This window comes from Cryptomeria japonica, unplaced genomic scaffold (assembly GCF_030272615.1).
Source record: "Cryptomeria japonica unplaced genomic scaffold, Sugi_1.0 HiC_scaffold_64, whole genome shotgun sequence".
Lineage (NCBI taxonomy): Eukaryota > Viridiplantae > Streptophyta > Pinopsida > Cupressales > Cupressaceae > Cryptomeria > Cryptomeria japonica.
The window spans coordinates 530,001-547,760 of record NW_026728886.1 but is presented as its reverse complement, the minus strand read 5'-3'; the positions used below and the strand labels follow the sequence as shown (position 1 = coordinate 547,760).

Sequence of the window (17,760 nt, the reverse complement as noted above, 5' to 3'; positions counted from 1 at the left end):
GTTCCAAGGCGGCCGAGGAGCCTCACCGCATAGCAATCGGGGTGCGAGGCGAGGGATGCGGCGAGAAGGACCCAACGGCTAGACGGAAGAGGCTTCAGGGCCGCCTCGGAATGGTCCAAGCATCGGACGCGCTTGGGGCGACTACCAGTGACAACCCCTTATCCCGCGACGCGTCCGATACACAGATAGTTCCAAGGCGGCCGAGGAGCCTCACCGCATAGCAATCGGGGTGCGAGGCGAGGGATGCGGCGAGAAGGACCCAACGGCTAGACGGAAGAGGCTTCAGGTCCGCCTCGGAATGGTCCAAGCATCGGACGCGCTTGGGGCGACTACCAGTGACAACCCCTTATCCCGCGACGCGTCCGATACACAGATAGTTCCAAGGCGGCCGAGGAGCCTCACCGCATAGCAATCGGGGTGCGAGGCGAGGGATGCGGCGAGAAGGACCCAACGGCTAGACGGAAGAGGCTTCAGGGCCGCCTCGGAATGGTCCAAGCATCGGACGCGCTTGGGGCGACTACCAGTGACAACCCCTTATCCCGCGATGCGTCCGATACACAGATAGTTCCAAGGCGGCCGAGGAGCCTCACCGCATAGCAATCGGGGTGCGAGGCGAGGGATGCGGCGAGAAGGACCCAACGGCTAGACGGAAGAGGCTTCAGGGCCGCCTCGGAATGGTCCAAGCATCGGACGCGCTTGGGGCGACTACCAGTGACAACCCCTTATCCCGCGACGCGTCCGATACACAGATAGTTCCAAGGCGGCCGAGGAGCCTCACCGCATAGCAATCGGGGTGCGAGGCGAGGGATGCGGCGAGAAGGACCCAACGGCTAGACGGAAGAGGCTTCAGGGCCGCCTCGGAATGGTCCAAGCATCGGACGCGCTTGGGGCGACTACCAGTGACAACCCCTTATCCCGCGACGCGTCCGATACACAGATAGTTCCAAGGCGGCCGAGGAGCCTCACCGCATAGCAATCGGGGTGCGAGGCGAGGGATGCGGCGAGAAGGACCCAACGGCTAGACGGAAGAGGCTTCAGGTCCGCCTCGGAATGGTCCAAGCATCGGACGCGCTTGGGGCGACTACCAGTGACAACCCCTTATCCCGCGACGCGTCCGATACACAGATAGTTCCAAGGCGGCCGAGGAGCCTCACCGCATAGCAATCGGGGTGCGAGGCGAGGGATGCGGCGAGAAGGACCCAACGGCTAGACGGAAGAGGCTTCAGGGCCGCCTCGGAATGGTCCAAGCATCGGACGCGCTTGGGGCGACTACCAGTGACAACCCCTTATCCCGCGACGCGTCCGATACACAGATAGTTCCAAGGCGGCCGAGGAGCCTCACCGCATAGCAATCGGGGTGCGAGGCGAGGGATGCGGCGAGAAGGACCCAACGGCTAGACGGAAGAGGCTTCAGGGCCGCCTCGGAATGGTCCAAGCATCGGACGCGCTTGGGGCGACTACCAGTGACAACCCCTTATCCCGCGATGCGTCCGATACACAGATAGTTCCAAGGCAGCCGAGGAGCCTCACCGCATAGCAATCGGGGTGCGAGGCGAGGGATGCGGCGAGAAGGACCCAACGGCTAGACGGAAGAGGCTTCAGGGCCGCCTCGGAATGGTCCAAGCATCGGACGCGCTTGGGGCGACTACCAGTGACAACCCCTTATCCCGCGACGCGTCCGATACACAGATAGTTCCAAGGCGGCCGAGGAGCCTCACCGCATAGCAATCGGGGTGCGAGGCGAGGGATGCGGCGAGAAGGACCCAACGGCTAGACGGAAGAGGCTTCAGGGCCGCCTCGGAATGGTCCAAGCATCGGACGCGCTTGGGGCGACTACCAGTGACAACCCCTTATCCCGCGACGCGTCCGATACACAGATAGTTCCAAGGCGGCCGAGGAGCCTCACCGCATAGCAATCGGGGTGCGAGGCGAGGGATGCGGCGAGAAGGACCCAACGGCTAGACGGAAGAGGCTTCAGGGCCGCCTCGGAATGGTCCAAGCATCGGACGCGCTTGGGGCGACTACCAGTGACAACCCCTTATCCCGCGACGCGTCCGATACACAGATAGTTCCAAGGCGGCCGAGGAGCCTCACCGCATAGCAATCGGGGTGCGAGGCGAGGGATGCGGCGAGAAGGACCCAACGGCTAGACGGAAGAGGCTTCAGGGCCGCCTGGGAATGGTCCATGCATCGCACGCGCTTGGGGCGACTACCAGTGACAACCCCTTATCCCGCGACGCGTCCGATACACAGATAGTTCCAAGGCGGCCGAGGAGCCTCACCGCATAGCAATCGGGGTGCGAGGCGAGGGATGCGGCGAGAAGGACCCAACGGCTAGACGGAAGAGGCTTCAGGGCCGCCTCGGAATGGTCCAAGCATCGGACGCGCTTGGGGCGACTACCAGTGACAACCCCTTATCCCGCGACGCGTCCGATACACAGATAGTTCCAAGGCGGCCGAGGAGCCTCACCGCATAGCAATCGGGGTGCGAGTCGAGGGATGCGGCGAGAAGGACCCAACGGCTAGACGGAAGAGGCTTCAGGGCCGCCTCGGAATGGTCCAAGCATCGGACGCGCTTGGGGCGACTACCAGTGACAACCCCTTATCCCGCGATGCGTCTGATACACAGATAGTTCCAAGGCGGCCGAGGAGCCTCACCGCATAGCAATCGGGGTGCGAGGCAAGGGATGCGGCGAGAAGGACCCAACGGCTAGACGGAAGAGGCTTCAGGGCCGCCTCGGAATGGTCCAAGCATCGGACGCGCTTGGGGCGACTACCGTTGCCAACCCCTTATCCCGCGATGCGTCTGATACACAGATAGTTCCGAGGCGGCCGAGGAGCCTCACCGCATAGCAATCGGGTTGCGAGGCAGATTATTGGGAAGGGAACCCCCTGGGATGCGGCTCAAGCAGTGCCCAAAGGGACTGGAATGCGGAATCACATCGAGAGACCCAAATGCTATACGAGGGCTCAAATCGAATTATCGATTTGGCCACGACATGGACGCATCGGAATGACTACCTTTGCCGAACCACTCGCAATTGCATCCATACCGAAACCAATAGACATTTCCGTTAGAGCCCTCGCATAGCATTCGGGAATCTCGCATGCCCCTCTAAATCGACCAATGCTGGCGCTCAACGAAAATCCGAGCGCTACCACCGTTCGAGCGCCAGCATTGGTCGAGTTAGAGGGGCACGGGGGAGAATGCTCCAGTCAACACCTCCCCTATATAAGTTATTTGTCCGATTCTCGCACAACCGTAGTCTGCCTCGTCGAATCAAACAACGGTCCCAGATTCCGACTTCCGTTCCGTAGAGACCCAAAAGCTAGATGGAGGCTCGCAAGAAAGAGAGTCGGCGCATAGCAATCGGGTTTCTCGAACGTTTAGGGACCGAGCTCACTTGCGGATAGGGCAAAATCCGCCAAGCAACCCAAAAGCTAGACGGGGGCTCGAATCGAATCGCCTAGGCGGCCACAACAACGACGTGTTGGATCGACTACCAGTGCCAAACCATTCAGCAAGACTAGTCTGTGTCGAGGCCGGATAGAGATTCTCAGAGAGCGCCCGTATAGCATTTAGGAGACCTGCCGCGTCCCTCACACTCGACAAATGGTGGTGCACGTTTATAAATCCGAGCGATCCCAACCCTTTCAAGCACCAACATCGGTCGAGATAGAGGGGCACGGAGGGGGCTGCGTGAGACAACACAGTCCCCTATATAAGTTATTTGTCCGATTCTCACACATCCGAAGAATGGTCATCAAATCGGACAACAGCCCAAACTTCCGACTTCCGTCCCAGAAAGCCCAAGAGCTATCTAAAACGTTCATGGCCGGAACTCGATCGCGGCTATACCAGTCCGCCAAGCAACCCAAAAGCTAGACTGGAGCTCTAGTCGAATCACCTCTGTGGCCATTGCAAGGACGTGTTGGAGCGACTACCATTGCCGAACCATTCCGCAGGTCGAGTCCATACCAAGGCCGCATAGAGATTCACGATGAGCTCCTGCATAGCAATCAGGAGACTTGCCGTGTCCATCACAATCGATAAATCCTGGTGCAAGATTTTTGCATCCGAGCGCTCCAACCAGTCGAGCACCAGCATCAATCGACATAAACGGGCACGGGGGGAGGATGCTCGAGAACACTACCTCCCCTATATAAGTTATTTGTCCGATTCTCAAGCAGCCGAAGTCTGGTCATCGAATCGGGTCAAAGACCACAACTTCCGACTTTACCCACAATGCAAGTCATCGAATCGAACATCGGCCCCCGAGTCGGACTCCATGCGTATGTCAGGTCATCGGACCCAAATTCCGCCTTCCTGCGCATGGCGGGCCATCAATATCAACTCGGTCATCGGACCCAAACTCCGCCTTTCTGCGCATGGCACGCCTTCAAATCGGTCATCGGACCCAAATTCCGCCTTCCTGTGCATGGCGGGCCATCAACATCAACTCGGTCATCGGACCCAAATTCCGCCTTTCTGCGCATGGCACGCCATCAACTCGGTCATCGGACCCAAATTCCGCCTTCCTGCGCATGGCAGGTCATCGGACACAAATTCAGACCTCGCCAATATGCCTACGTATCGAATCGGTCATCGGACCCAACTTCCGACTTCATCCATACTGTAGGGTCTTTGAGGTTGGCGCGGTGCGCTCAACCCGGGGAGTCGACCCATCGAAGCATACACCTCCCCTATATAAGCTATTTGTCCGATTCCCACACCTGTGTAGTTTGCACCTCTGACCAGGACATCGACCCCAACTTCCGAACTCGACTGCAACGACGGCACCAGCGCCTTGGTGCGCACCTTGCGACGCACAGTCCCAACATTCGCCTTCCTGCACATGGCAGGTCATCGGACCCAAATTCCGACCTCGCGAGTATGCCTACATATCGAATCGGTCATCGGACACAACTTCCGACTTCATCCATACCGTAGGGTCTTTGAGGTTGGCGCGGTGCGCTCAACCCGGGGAGTCGACCCAACGAAGCATACACCTCCCCTATATAAGCTATTTGTCCGATTCCCACACCTGTGTAGTTTGCACCTCCGATCAGGACATCGACCCCAACTTCCGAACTCGCCTGCAACGACCGAACCAGCGCCTTGGTGCGCACCTTGCAACGCACAGTGCCAACATTCGCCTTCCTGCACATGGCAGGTCATCGGACCCAAATTCCGACCTCGCGAGTATGCCTACATATCGAATCGGTCATCGGACCCAACTTCCGACTTCATCCATACCGTAGGGTCTTTGAGGTTGGCGCGGTGCGCTCAACCCGGGGAGTCGACCCAACGAAGCATACACCTCCCCTATATAAGCTATTTGTCCGATTCCCACACCTGTGTAGCTTGCACCTCCGATCAGGACATCGACCCCAACTTCCGAACTCGACTAAAAAGACCGCACCAGCACCTTGGTGTGCACCTTGCAACGCACAGTGCCAACATTCGCCTTCCTGCACATGGCAGGTCATCGGACCCAAATTCCGACCTCATGAGCATACCTACTAATCGAATCGGTCATCGGACCCAACTTCCGACTTCATCCATACCGTAGGGTCTTTGAGGTTGGCGCGGTGCGCTCAACCTGGGGAGTCGACCCATCGAAGCATACACCTCCCCTATATAAGCTATTTGTCCGATTCCGACACCTGTGTAGTTTGCACCTCCGCTCAGGACATCGACCCCAACTTCCGAACTCGCCTGCAACGACCGAACCAGCGCCTTGGTGCGCACCAAAAGTGCGCACTTTTGGAGGGCACTTTTGTGCGCTCCAAAGGTGCGCACTTTTGGAGGGCACTTTTGTGCGCTCCAAAGGTGCGCACTTTTGGAGGGCACTTTTTGGAGGGCACTTTTGTGCGCTCCAAAGGTGCGCACTTTTGGAGGGCACTTTTTGGAGGGCACTTTTCTGCGCTCCAAAGGTGCGCACTTTTGGAGGGCACTTTTTGGAGGGCACTTTTCTGCGCTCCAAAGGTGCGCACTTTTGGAGGGCACTTTTTGGAGGGCACTTTTCTGCGCTCCAAAGGTGCGCACTTTTGGAGGGCACTTTTTGGAGGGCACTTTTCTGCGCTCCAAAGGTGCGCACTTTTGGAGGGCACTTTTGTGCACTCCAAAGGTGCACACTTTTGGAGGGCACTTTTTGGAGGGCACTTTTCTGCACTCCAAAGGTGCGCACTTTTGGAGGGCACTTTTTGGAGGGCACTTTTGTGCGCTCCAAAGGTGCGCACTTTTGGAGGGCACTTTTTGGAGGGCACTTTTGTGCGCTCCAAAGGTGCGCACTTTTGGAGGGCACTTTTGTGCACTCCAAAGGTGCGCACTTTTGGAGGGCACTTTTCCTGCGCTCCAAAGGTGCACACCTAGGTGAGCACCTTCGACCACACCTTGTAGCACACCAAACTCTGACTTTCGACTTCATCCGCAATGCAGGGTCTTTGAGGTTGGCGCAATGCGCACAACCAGGGGAGTCGACCCATCAAACCCAACACCTCCCCTATATAAGCTATTTGTCTGATTCTCATACATGCGTAGCCTGCAGGAGCAATTAGGACATCGACCCCAACTTTCGGCTTCTAAACGAAAACAAGGTCTTTGAGGTTGGTGTAATGCGAACAACTAGGGGAGTCAACCCATCAAACCCAACACCTCCCCTATATAAGCTATTTGTCTGATTCTCATACATGTGTAGTCTACAGGAGCAATTAGGACATCGACCCCAACTTTTGACTTCTTAACGAAAACAAGGTCTTTGAGGTTGACGTAATGCGCACAACCAGGGGAGTCGACCCATCAAACCCAACACCTCCCCTATATAAGCTATTTGTCCGATTCTCATACATGTGTAGCCTACAGGAGCCATTAGGACATTGACCCCAACTTTTGACTTCTTAACGAAAACAAGGTCTTTGAGGTTGGCGTAATGCGCACAACCAAGGGAGTTGACCCATCAAACCCAACACCTCCCCTATATAAGCTATTTGTCTGATTCTCATACATGTGTAGCCTGCAACAACGATTAGGACATCCACCCCAACTTCTGAATTCGTCTGCGTTGACCGCACCAAAGGTGCACGCCTTGGTGCTCACCAAAATCCGACTTCCGACTTCTTCTGCTATGCGGGGTCTTTGAGGTTGGCGCAGTGCGCACAACCAGGGGAGTCAACCCACCGAATGCAACACCTCCCCTATATAAGCTATTTGTCTGATTCTCATACATGCGTAGACTGCAGCAATGATTAGGACATCCACCCCAACTTTTGACTTCTTAAACAAGACAGGGTCTTTGAAGTTGGTGCAGTGCACACAACCAGGGGAGTCGACCCATCAAACGCAACACCTCCCCTATATAAAGCTATTTGTCCGATTCTCATACGTGTAGTCTGCAGCAGCGATTAGGACATCGACCCCAACTTCCGAATTCGTTTGCATTGACCGCACCAAAGGTGCACGCCTTGGTGTGCACCTTGGAGTGCACTTTGGTGCTCACCTCGGTGCACACTTTGGTGTGCACCTCGGTGTGCACCAAAGGTGCGCACCTTGGAGCGCACCAAAGGTGTACACTTTGGAGCGCACCACATAGGGTCTTTGAGAGGTTGGCGCAGTGCGCACACCAAGGTGGGTGTTGAGGTGCGTGCCGAGGTGGGTGGGTGCTAGGGTGCGCTCCATGGTGGGTGCCAGGGTGGGTGCGTGCTAGGGTGGATTCCAAAGAGGGTCATAGGGTGGGTGCCAAGGTGGGTTGGTGATATAGTGGGTTCAAAGGTGGGTACTAGGGTGGGTTCCAAGGTGGGTCACAAGTTGGGTGCCAGGATGCGTGGGTGTTAGGTTGGGTGCCAAGGTGGGCTCCTGCGTGGGTGGGTGCTAGGGTGGGTTTCAAGGTGGACGCGAGGGCGGGTGCCAAGGTGGGTAACAAGTTGGGTGTTAGGATGGGTGAGTGCTAGAGTGGGTGCCAAGGTGGGTGGGTGCTAAGGTGGATGCCAAGGTGGTTCACAGGGTGGGTGGGTTCTAGGGTGAGTTCCAAGGTGGGTCACAGGTTTAGTGCTAGGGTGCGTGTCAAGGCGGGTGTCGAGGTGCCTGGGTGCTAGGGTGTGGATGCCAATGTGGGTCATAGGGTGGGTACTAGGGTGGGCTGCAATGTGGGTGCCAAGGTGGGTAACATGCTCGGTTGGTTCTAAATTGGGTGTCAGGGTGGGTGTGCACCCACCTTGCCCGAGGTGGGTGCCAAGGTGCCAGTGTGGGTGGGTGCTAAGGTGGATGCCAAGGTGGGTGAGAAGGTGGGTGATAGGTTGAGTGGTAGGATGGGTGGGTGCCAAGATGGGTCACAGGGTGGGTGCAAGGGTGGGTAGGTGCTAGGGTTGGTGTCAGGGTGGGTGGGTGCTAGGTTGGGTTCCAAGGTGGGTGCGAGGGTGAGTGTCAAGGTGGGTCACAGGTTAGGTGCTAGGATGGGTGAGTGCTAGGGTGCAAAGGTGCCAGGGTGGGTGCTAGGATGGGTCGATGCTAGGGTGAGTGGCAAGGTGGGTCCACAAGTGTCAAGGTGGGTGCCGAGGTGGGTGCCAACTTGGGTTCCAAGGTGGGTGCCAAGTGGGCGACTGCTATGGTGGATGCCAAGGTGGGTCACGGGGTGGGTGCCAAGTTGCTAGGTTGTGTTCCAAGGTGGGTGCCAACGTGGCTGCTAGGGTGCGTGGGTTAAAGGGTGTGTCACAACGTGGGTGCCAGGATGGGTGCGCACCCACACTGGCCAAGACGGGTGCAAGGTTGGGTTCCAAGCCCGGTCACAGGCTGGGTGCTAGGATGGGTGGGTGCCAAGGTGGGCACCAGGGTGGGTGCACCCACCCTGGCCAAGGTGGGTCACGGGGTGGGTCCTAGGGTGGGTAACGGGGTGGGTACTAAGGTGCGTGCCAAGGTGGGTCATGGGGTGGGTGCCAAGGTGGGCACCAGGGTGGGTGTGCACCAACCCTAGCCAGGGTAGGTCACGGGGTGGTTGTCGGGGTGGGCGTCAAGGAGCCAAGGTGGGTGGCAAGTAGCCAAGTTGCGTGCCAAGGTGGGTGTCGGGGTGGGTGCCAAGGATCCAAGGTGGGTGCCAAGGAACCAAGGTGGGTGTCTGGGTGGGTGCCGAGGTGGGAGCCAGGGTGGGTCCCAAGGTGAGTGCAAAGGTGGGTGCCAGGGTCAAGGTGAGTGCCAATGTGGGTTCCAAGGTGCCAGGGTCAGGGTGAGTGCCAATGTGGGTTCAAAGGTGCTAAGTTGGGTGCGAGGTTGGGTGCGAGGGTGGGTGGGTGCCAAGGTGTGCTAGGTGGAAGCCCGGGTGGGTCGGCATCCCATGGGTGTCGAGTTGGGTGCCTGATGGGTGCTTCTTGTCAAGTTTTAGTCGTCGGGACTCATTTCGAGCCTTAGAGGTCGTTTCTTGTCCGGTTGCCCTGTCTTCGACCTGGGAACCCAATTTTGGTCCTCGGGTCCCATTTTTTTTTGTCTCGCATCCCACTTTTGGCCTGTGGCCTTTTCGGGGTCGATTCTCGTTTTGGGCATCAGAGCATGTTTCTTCTCCTAAAACCCAATATTTGTTTATTAAGTCTCGGAACACATTTTTGTTCTCGTGGACCCATCATGGGTCTTGGAACGCATTTGTGGTCCTTGGGTCCCATTTTGCATCCCGAAACTTGTGTTTTGGTGCTTGATCCCTATTTTGGGTGCCCACCTTGCACCAAGTGCGCACCCGGGGCAAACCGAGCGCCTTGGTGCACCGGGGCAAGATCGAGCGTGCACCCGAGGCGCCCCGAACATGCACCAAGGTGCACTCGGCCCACATGTGAGCGCAGGTCGTTGCGCCCGAGGTGGTGTGTGGGCACCGCGTTGCAGACGGGACACTGCACGCACACGACGCCCCGTCCAGGTGCACGCACGTAGGCCGGGCCGGGTGCACACCCGACGCCCTAGCAAGGTGCGCGCACCCGGGCAGGGCTCACACTTGGCGAACGGGGCGCACTTCGCGAGGGAGGGTGTGCACCTCGACGGGGGTGGGTGGCCGGGGTGGATTCGCACGTGGGTCGCGGTTTGCTAAGTACACACTGCGACAAGCTCATAACGGGTGCGATCATACCAGCGTTAGTGCACCGGATCCCATCAGAACTCCGCAGTTAAGCGCGCTTGGGCCGGAGTAGTACTGGGATGGGTGACCTCCCGGGAAGTCCCGGTGTTGCACCCTTTTTTAGTTTTTCGCCGGGCGTCGCAATGCTATTTGAATAAACCTTTTGCCCGTTTGCGTTCTCGTCGGGGCCGGGCCGGGCCGGGGTGCGCTGCCCGCACTACCGCGCGCGCGGGGGCGACACCGAGCGCGCACCCGAGGCGCCCCGAGCACACAGGCCACGGTGCAACCCGGGCGTTGTGCGCGCACCCCGGTGCGCCCGAGGTGCTGCGCGCGCACCCAGGTGAAATCGGTGTGCACCTCGGCCAGTGCGCGCTCGGTCGAGTCGCGCACGTTGGCCAAGGTGCACGGTGATGTTTCTTACTCTAAGGTTCCGCACCAGACGCCCGGGACAGGTGAGCGAAGCTGGGCGGGGCCGGGTGCGCGGCCGGGGCAGGTGCACGCAGCTGGAGAGAGCTTTGGAGCACACCAGAGGTGCGCACCTTGGAGCACACTTCGGAGCGCACCAATGATGCGCTCCATTCAAAAGTTTCCTGAAAAGGCAAAAAAAGTTGAGATTATAGAATTTCCCACTTGAGAGATTGTAAAAAAAAAAAATTTAAAATGAAGGAAACGCGGGTGCCAAGGTGTGCGCGCCCGGGTGCGCAGCCCAGCCAAGGTGTGCGCACCAAGGCGCCCACCCTGGCGAAGGTGCACGCAAGGTGCGCACCCGAGGCAAACCGGACAATTAACCCAACTTTCGACTTCGCGCGCACCTGCGCACCTTGGAGCGCACTTCGGAGCGCTCCTTGTTGCGCACCAATCTTGGGCACCTCGGAGTGCACCATGGCGCCCACCAAGGTGCGCACCCGGGGCAAACCGAGCTCCGACTTCGTGCGCACCTTGGAGCGCACGAAAGGTGCGCACCATGGCGCCCACCAAGGTGCGCAGCCCAGCCAAGGCGTGCGCATCAAGGTGCGCACCCTGGCGAAGGTGCGCACCCGGGGCAAACCGAGCTCCGACTTCGTGCGCACCTTGGAGCGCACAAAGGGTGCGCAACCCAGCCAAGGTGTGCGCACCCCGGGCAAACCGAGCTCCGAATCGTGCGCACCTTGGAGCACACTTCGGAGCCCTCCTTGGTGCGCACCGATGTTGCGCACCTCGGAGCGCACCCGGGGAAAACAATGCAATTAACCCGACTTTCGACTTCGTGGGCACCTCGGAGCGCTCTCGGGTTCGCACCTCGGAGCACACCGAGGTGCGCACCTTTGATGCGCTGCCTTCACCAATTTCCAGAAAAGGCAAGAAAACATTGAGAAGGTGTGCGCACCGAGGTGCCCACCCTGGCGAAGGTGCACGCGAGGTGCGCACCCGGGGCAAACCGGGCTCCGACTTCGTGCACGCCATGCTGCGCACCTTGGAGGGCCATGGTGCGCACCTTGGAGCACACTTCGGAGCGCTCAATGGTGCCCAACCCAGCCAAGGTGCCCACCGCGGCGAAGGTGCACGCGAGGTGCGCACCCGGGGCAAACCGGGCTCCGACTTCGTGCACGCCGCACCTTGGAGCACACTTCGGAGCGCTCCTTGGTGCGCACCAGGGCGCGCAACCCAGCCGAGGTGCCCACCCCGGCGAAGGTGCACGCGGGGTGCGCACCCGAGGCAAACCGGGCTCCGACTTCGTGCACGCCATGGTGCCCACCGCGGCGAAGGTGCACGCGAGGTGCGCACCCGGGGCAAACCGGGCTCCGACTTCGTGCACGCCGCACCTTGGAGCACACTTCGGAGCGCTCCTTGGTGCGCACCAGGGCGCGCAACCCAGCCGAGGTGCCCACCCCGGCGAAGGTGCACGCGAGGTGCGCACCCGGGGCAAACCGGGCTCCGACTTCGTGCACGCCATGGTGCCCACCGCGGCGAAGGTGCACGCGAGGTGCGCACCCGGGGCAAACCGGGCTCCGACTTCGTGCACGCCGCACCTTGGAGCACACTTCGGAGCGCTCCTTGGTGCGCACCATGGTGCCCACCAGGGCGCGCAACCCCGCCGAAGGTGCACGCGAGGTGCGCACCCGGGGCAAACCGGGCTCCGACTTCGTGCACGCCGCACCTTGGAGCACACTTCGGAGCGCTCCTTGGTGCGCACCAGGGCGCGCAACCCCGCCGAAGGTGCACGCGAGGTGCGCACCCGGGGCAAACCGGGCTCCGACTTCGTGCACGCCATGGTGCGCACCAGGGTGCCCACCGCGGCGAAGGTGCGCACCCGGGGCAAACCGGGCTCCGACTTCGTGCACGCCGCACCTTGGAGCACACTTCGGAGCGCTCCTTGGTGCGCACCAGGGCGCGCAACCCAGCCGAGGTGCCCACCCCGGCGAAGGTGCACGCGAGGTGCGCACCCGGGGCAAACCGGGCTCCGACTTCGTGCACGCCATGGTGCCCACCGCGGCGAAGGTGCGCACCCGGGGCAAACCGGGCTAGGACTTCGTGCACGCCGCACCTTGGAGCACACTTCGGAGCGCTCCTTGGTGCGCACCATGGTGCCCACCAGGCCGCGCAACCCAGCCAAGGTGTGCGCACCAAGGTGCACGCGAGGTGCGCACCCGGGGCAAACCGGGGTCCGGCTTCGTGCACGCCGCACCTTGGAGCACACATCGGGGCGCTCCCGGGTTCGCACCGGCGTTGCGCACCGTGGTGGGCACCTCGGAGCGCACCGTGGTGGGCACCTCGGAGCACACCAAGGTGGGCAGCGAGGTGCGCACCTTTGATGCGATGCCTTCACTAATTTCCATAAAAGGCAAAAGAAAACGAGATTTTAAAATTTCCGTTTTGAAAGATAGTGAGAAAAAGGGAATGCTGGTGCCATCTTGAGCCCGCCCTGGTGCGCAGCCCAGCCAAGGTGTGCGCACCAAGGTGCCCACCCTGGCGAAGGTGCGCGCCCGGGCAATTAACCCAACTTCCAACTTCGCGCGCGCCAGGGTGGGAGCGCACCCAACAACCGGGCCTGGGAAGAGCCAATGCGAGAAACCCCACCAAACGCTCTGACAAAAAAAGAGGGGGCGCTCCAGTAACCCCGCTTCGGAGCGCACCCTGGGCAAACCCAGCCAGGGTGCCCACCCCGGCCAAGGTGCAGGCGAGGTGCGCACCCGGGGCAAACCGGGCTCCGACAACGTGCACGCCGCACCTTGGAGCACACTTCGTAGCGCTCCCGGGTGCGCACCTCAGAGCACACCAAGGTGGGCAGCGAGGTGCGCACCTTTGATGCGCTGCCTTCACTAATTTCCAGAAAAGGCAAAAAAAAGAGGAGATTTTAAAATTTCCGTTTTGAAAGATAGTGAAAAAAACGGAACGCGGGTGCCATCTTGAGCCCGCCCGGGTGCACAGCCCAGGTAAGGTGCCCACCCTGGCAAAGGTGCGCACCCGGGCAATTAACCCTACTTCCGACTTCGTGCGCGCCAGGGTGGCAACCGGGCCTGGGAAGAGCCAATGCGAGAAACCCCACCAAACGCTCCGACAAAAAAAGAGGCGGCGCTCCAATAACCCCGCTTCGGAGCGCAGCCGGGGCAAACCCAGCCAAGGTGCCCACCCTGACGAAGGTGCACGCGAGGTGCGCACCCGGGGCAAACCGGGCTCCGACAACGTGCACGCAGCACCTTGGAGCACACTTCGAAGCACTCCCGGGTGCCCACCGGCGTTGCGCACCGTGGTGGGCAGCGAGGTGCGCACCTTTGATGCGCTGCCTTCACTAATTTCCAGAAAAGGCAAAAAAAAATGAGATTTTAAAATTTCCGTTTTGAAAGATAGTGAAAAAAACGGAACGCGGGTGCCATCTTGAGCCCGCCCTGGTGCGCAGCCCAGGCAAGGCATGCGCACCAAGGTGCCCACCCGCGGTGCACGCCCGGGGCAAACCGGGCTCCGACTTCGTGCAGGCCGCACCTTGGAGCACACTTCGGAGCGCTCCTTGGTGCGCACCATGGTGCCCACCAGGGCGCACCCGGGGCAAACCGGGCTCCGACTTCGTGCACGCCGCACCTTGGAGCACACATCGGAGCGCTCCCAGGTTCGCACCAGCGTTGCGCACCTTTGATGCGCTGCCTTCACTAATTTCCAGAAAAGGCAAAAAAAAACGATATTTTAAAATTTCCGTTCTGAAAGATAGTGAAAAAAACGGAACGCGGGTGCCATCTTGAGCCCTTCCTGGTGCGCAGCCCAGGCAAGTTGTGCGCACCAAGGTGCCCACCCTGGCGGAGGTGCGCGCCCGGGGCAAACCGGGCTCCGACTTCGTGCACTGCATGGTGCCCACCAAGGCGCGCAACCCAGCCAAGGTGCCCACCGCAGCGAAGGTGCACGCGAGGTGCGCACCCGAGGTGCACACCCGGGGCAAACCGAGCTCCGACTTCGTGCACGCCGCACCTTGGAGCACACTTCAGAGCGCTCCTTGGTGCGCACCAGGGCGCGCAACCCAGCCAAGGTGCTCACCCCGGCGAAGGTGCACGCGAGGTGCGCACCCGGGGCAAGCCGGGCTCGGACTTCGTGCACGCCGCACCTTGGAGCACACATCGGAGCGCTCCCGGGTTCGCACCAGCATTGCGCACCTTTGATGCGCTGCCTTCACTAATTTCCAGAAAAGGCAAAAAAAAAAAAAAAAACGAGATTTTAAAATTTCCGTTTTGAAAGATAGTGAAAAAAACGGAACGCGGGTGCCATCTTGAGCCCGCCCTGGTGTGCAGCCCAGGCAAGTTGTGCGCACCAAGGCACCCACCCTGGCCAAGGTGGGTCACGGGGTGGGTCCTAGGGTGGGTAACGGGGTGGGTACTAAGGTGCGTGCCAAGGTGGGTCATGGGGTGGGTGCCAAGGTGGGCACCAGGGTGGGTGTGCACCAACCCTAGCCAGGGTAGGTCACGGGGTGGTTGTCGGGGTGGGCGTCAAGGAGCCAAGGTGGGTGGCAAGTAGCCAAGTTGCGTGCCAAGGTGGGTGTCGGGGTGGGTGCCAAGGATCCAAGGTGGGTGCCAAGGAACCAAGGTGGGTGTCTGGGTGGGTGCCGAGGTGGGAGCCAGGGTGGGTCCCAAGGTGAGTGCAAAGGTGGGTGCCAGGGTCAAGGTGAGTGCCAATGTGGGTTCCAAGGTGCCAGGGTCAGGGTGAGTGCCAATGTGGGTTCAAAGGTGCTAAGTTGGGTGCGAGGTTGGGTGCGAGGGTGGGTGGGTGCCAAGGTGTGCTAGGTGGAAGCCCGGGTGGGTCGGCATCCCATGGGTGTCGAGTTGGGTGCCTGATGGGTGCTTCTTGTCAAGTTTTAGTCGTCGGGACTCATTTCGAGCCTTAGAGGTCGTTTCTTGTCCGGTTGCCCTGTCTTCGACCTGGGAACCCAATTTTGGTCCTCGGGTCCCATTTTTTTTTGTCTCGCATCCCACTTTTGGCCTGTGGCCTTTTCGGGGTCGATTCTCGTTTTGGGCATCAGAGCATGTTTCTTCTCCTAAAACCCAATATTTGTTTATTAAGTCTCGGAACACATTTTTGTTCTCGTGGACCCATCATGGGTCTTGGAACGCATTTGTGGTCCTTGGGTCCCATTTTGCATCCCGAAACTTGTGTTTTGGTGCTTGATCCCTATTTTGGGTGCCCACCTTGCACCAAGTGCGCACCCGGGGCAAACCGAGCGCCTTGGTGCACCGGGGCAAGATCGAGCGTGCACCCGAGGCGCCCCGAACATGCACCAAGGTGCACTCGGCCCACATGTGAGCGCAGGTCGTTGCGCCCGAGGTGGTGTGTGGGCACCGCGTTGCAGACGGGACACTGCACGCACACGACGCCCCGTCCAGGTGCACGCACGTAGGCCGGGCCGGGTGCACACCCGACGCCCTAGCAAGGTGCGCGCACCCGGGCAGGGCTCACACTTGGCGAACGGGGCGCACTTCGCGAGGGAGGGTGTGCACCTCGACGGGGGTGGGTGGCCGGGGTGGATTCGCACGTGGGTCGCGGTTTGCTAAGTACACACTGCGACAAGCTCATAACGGGTGCGATCATACCAGCGTTAGTGCACCGGATCCCATCAGAACTCCGCAGTTAAGCGCGCTTGGGCCGGAGTAGTACTGGGATGGGTGACCTCCCGGGAAGTCCCGGTGTTGCACCCTTTTTTAGTTTTTCGCCGGGCGTCGCAATGCTATTTGAATAAACCTTTTGCCCGTTTGCGTTCTCGTCGGGGCCGGGCCGGGCCGGGGTGCGCTGCCCGCACTACCGCGCGCGCGGGGGCGACACCGAGCGCGCACCCGAGGCGCCCCGAGCACACAGGCCACGGTGCAACCCGGGCGTTGTGCGCGCACCCCGGTGCGCCCGAGGTGCTGCGCGCGCACCCAGGTGAAATCGGTGTGCACCTCGGCCAGTGCGCGCTCGGTCGAGTCGCGCACGTTGGCCAAGGTGCACGGTGATGTTTCTTACTCTAAGGTTCCGCACCAGACGCCCGGGACAGGTGAGCGAAGCTGGGCGGGGCCGGGTGCGCGGCCGGGGCAGGTGCACGCAGCTAGAGAGAGCTTTGGAGCACACCAGAGGTGCGCACCTTGGAGCACACTTCGGAGCGCACCAATGATGCGCTCCATTCAAAAGTTTCCTGAAAAGGCAAAAAAAGTTGAGATTATAGAATTTCCCACTTGAGAGATTGTAAAAAAAAAAAATTTAAAATGAAGGAAACGCGGGTGCCAAGGTGTGCGCGCCCGGGTGCGCAGCCCAGCCAAGGTGTGCGCACCAAGGCGCCCACCCTGGCGAAGGTGCACGCAAGGTGCGCACCCGAGGCAAACCGGACAATTAACCCAACTTTCGACTTCGCGCGCACCTGCGCACCTTGGAGCGCACTTCGGAGCGCTCCTTGGTGCGCACCAATCTTGGGCACCTCGGAGTGCACCATGGCGCCCACCAAGGTGCGCACCCGGGGCAAACCGAGCTCCGACTTCGTGCGCACCTTGGAGCGCACGAAAGGTGCGCACCATGGCGCCCACCAAGGTGCGCAGCCCAGCCAAGGCGTGCGCATCAAGGTGCGCACCCTGGCGAAGGTGCGCACCCGGGGCAAACCGAGCTCCGACTTCGTGCGCACCTTGGAGCGCACAAAGGGTGCGCAACCCAGCCAAGGTGTGCGCACCCCGGGCAAACCGAGCTCCGAATCGTGCGCACCTTGGAGCACACTTCGGAGCCCTCCTTGGTGCGCACCGATGTTGCGCACCTCGGAGCGCACCCGGGGAAAACAATGCAATTAACCCGACTTTCGACTTCGTGGGCACCTCGGAGCGCTCTCGGGTTCGCACCTCGGAGCACACCGAGGTGCGCACCTTTGATGCGCTGCCTTCACCAATTTCCAGAAAAGGCAAGAAAACATTGAGAAGGTGTGCGCACCGAGGTGCCCACCCTGGCGAAGGTGCACGCGAGGTGCGCACCCGGGGCAAACCGGGCTCCGACTTCGTGCACGCCATGCTGCGCACCTTGGAGGGCCATGGTGCGCACCTTGGAGCACACTTCGGAGCGCTCAATGGTGCCCAACCCAGCCAAGGTGCCCACCGCGGCGAAGGTGCACGCGAGGTGCGCACCCGGGGCAAACCGGGCTCCGACTTCGTGCACGCCGCACCTTGGAGCACACTTCGGAGCGCTCCTTGGTGCGCACCAG

At 60.4% G+C, this 17,760-nt stretch overlaps 2 non-coding genes across 2 annotated transcripts; both read left to right on the top strand.

Moving 5' to 3' along the window:
- The first annotated feature begins 10,089 nt into the window (after window positions 1-10,089).
- Window positions 10,090-10,208, top strand: LOC131863526 (5S ribosomal RNA). Its single transcript, XR_009362426.1, has one exon. It is a non-coding gene; the product is annotated as a 5S ribosomal RNA (ribosomal RNA).
- Window positions 10,209-16,124: 5,916 nt separating this feature from the next.
- On the top strand, window positions 16,125-16,243 carry LOC131863525 (5S ribosomal RNA). Its single transcript, XR_009362425.1, has one exon. It is a non-coding gene; the product is annotated as a 5S ribosomal RNA (ribosomal RNA).
- Window positions 16,244-17,760: the final 1,517 nt, after the last annotated feature.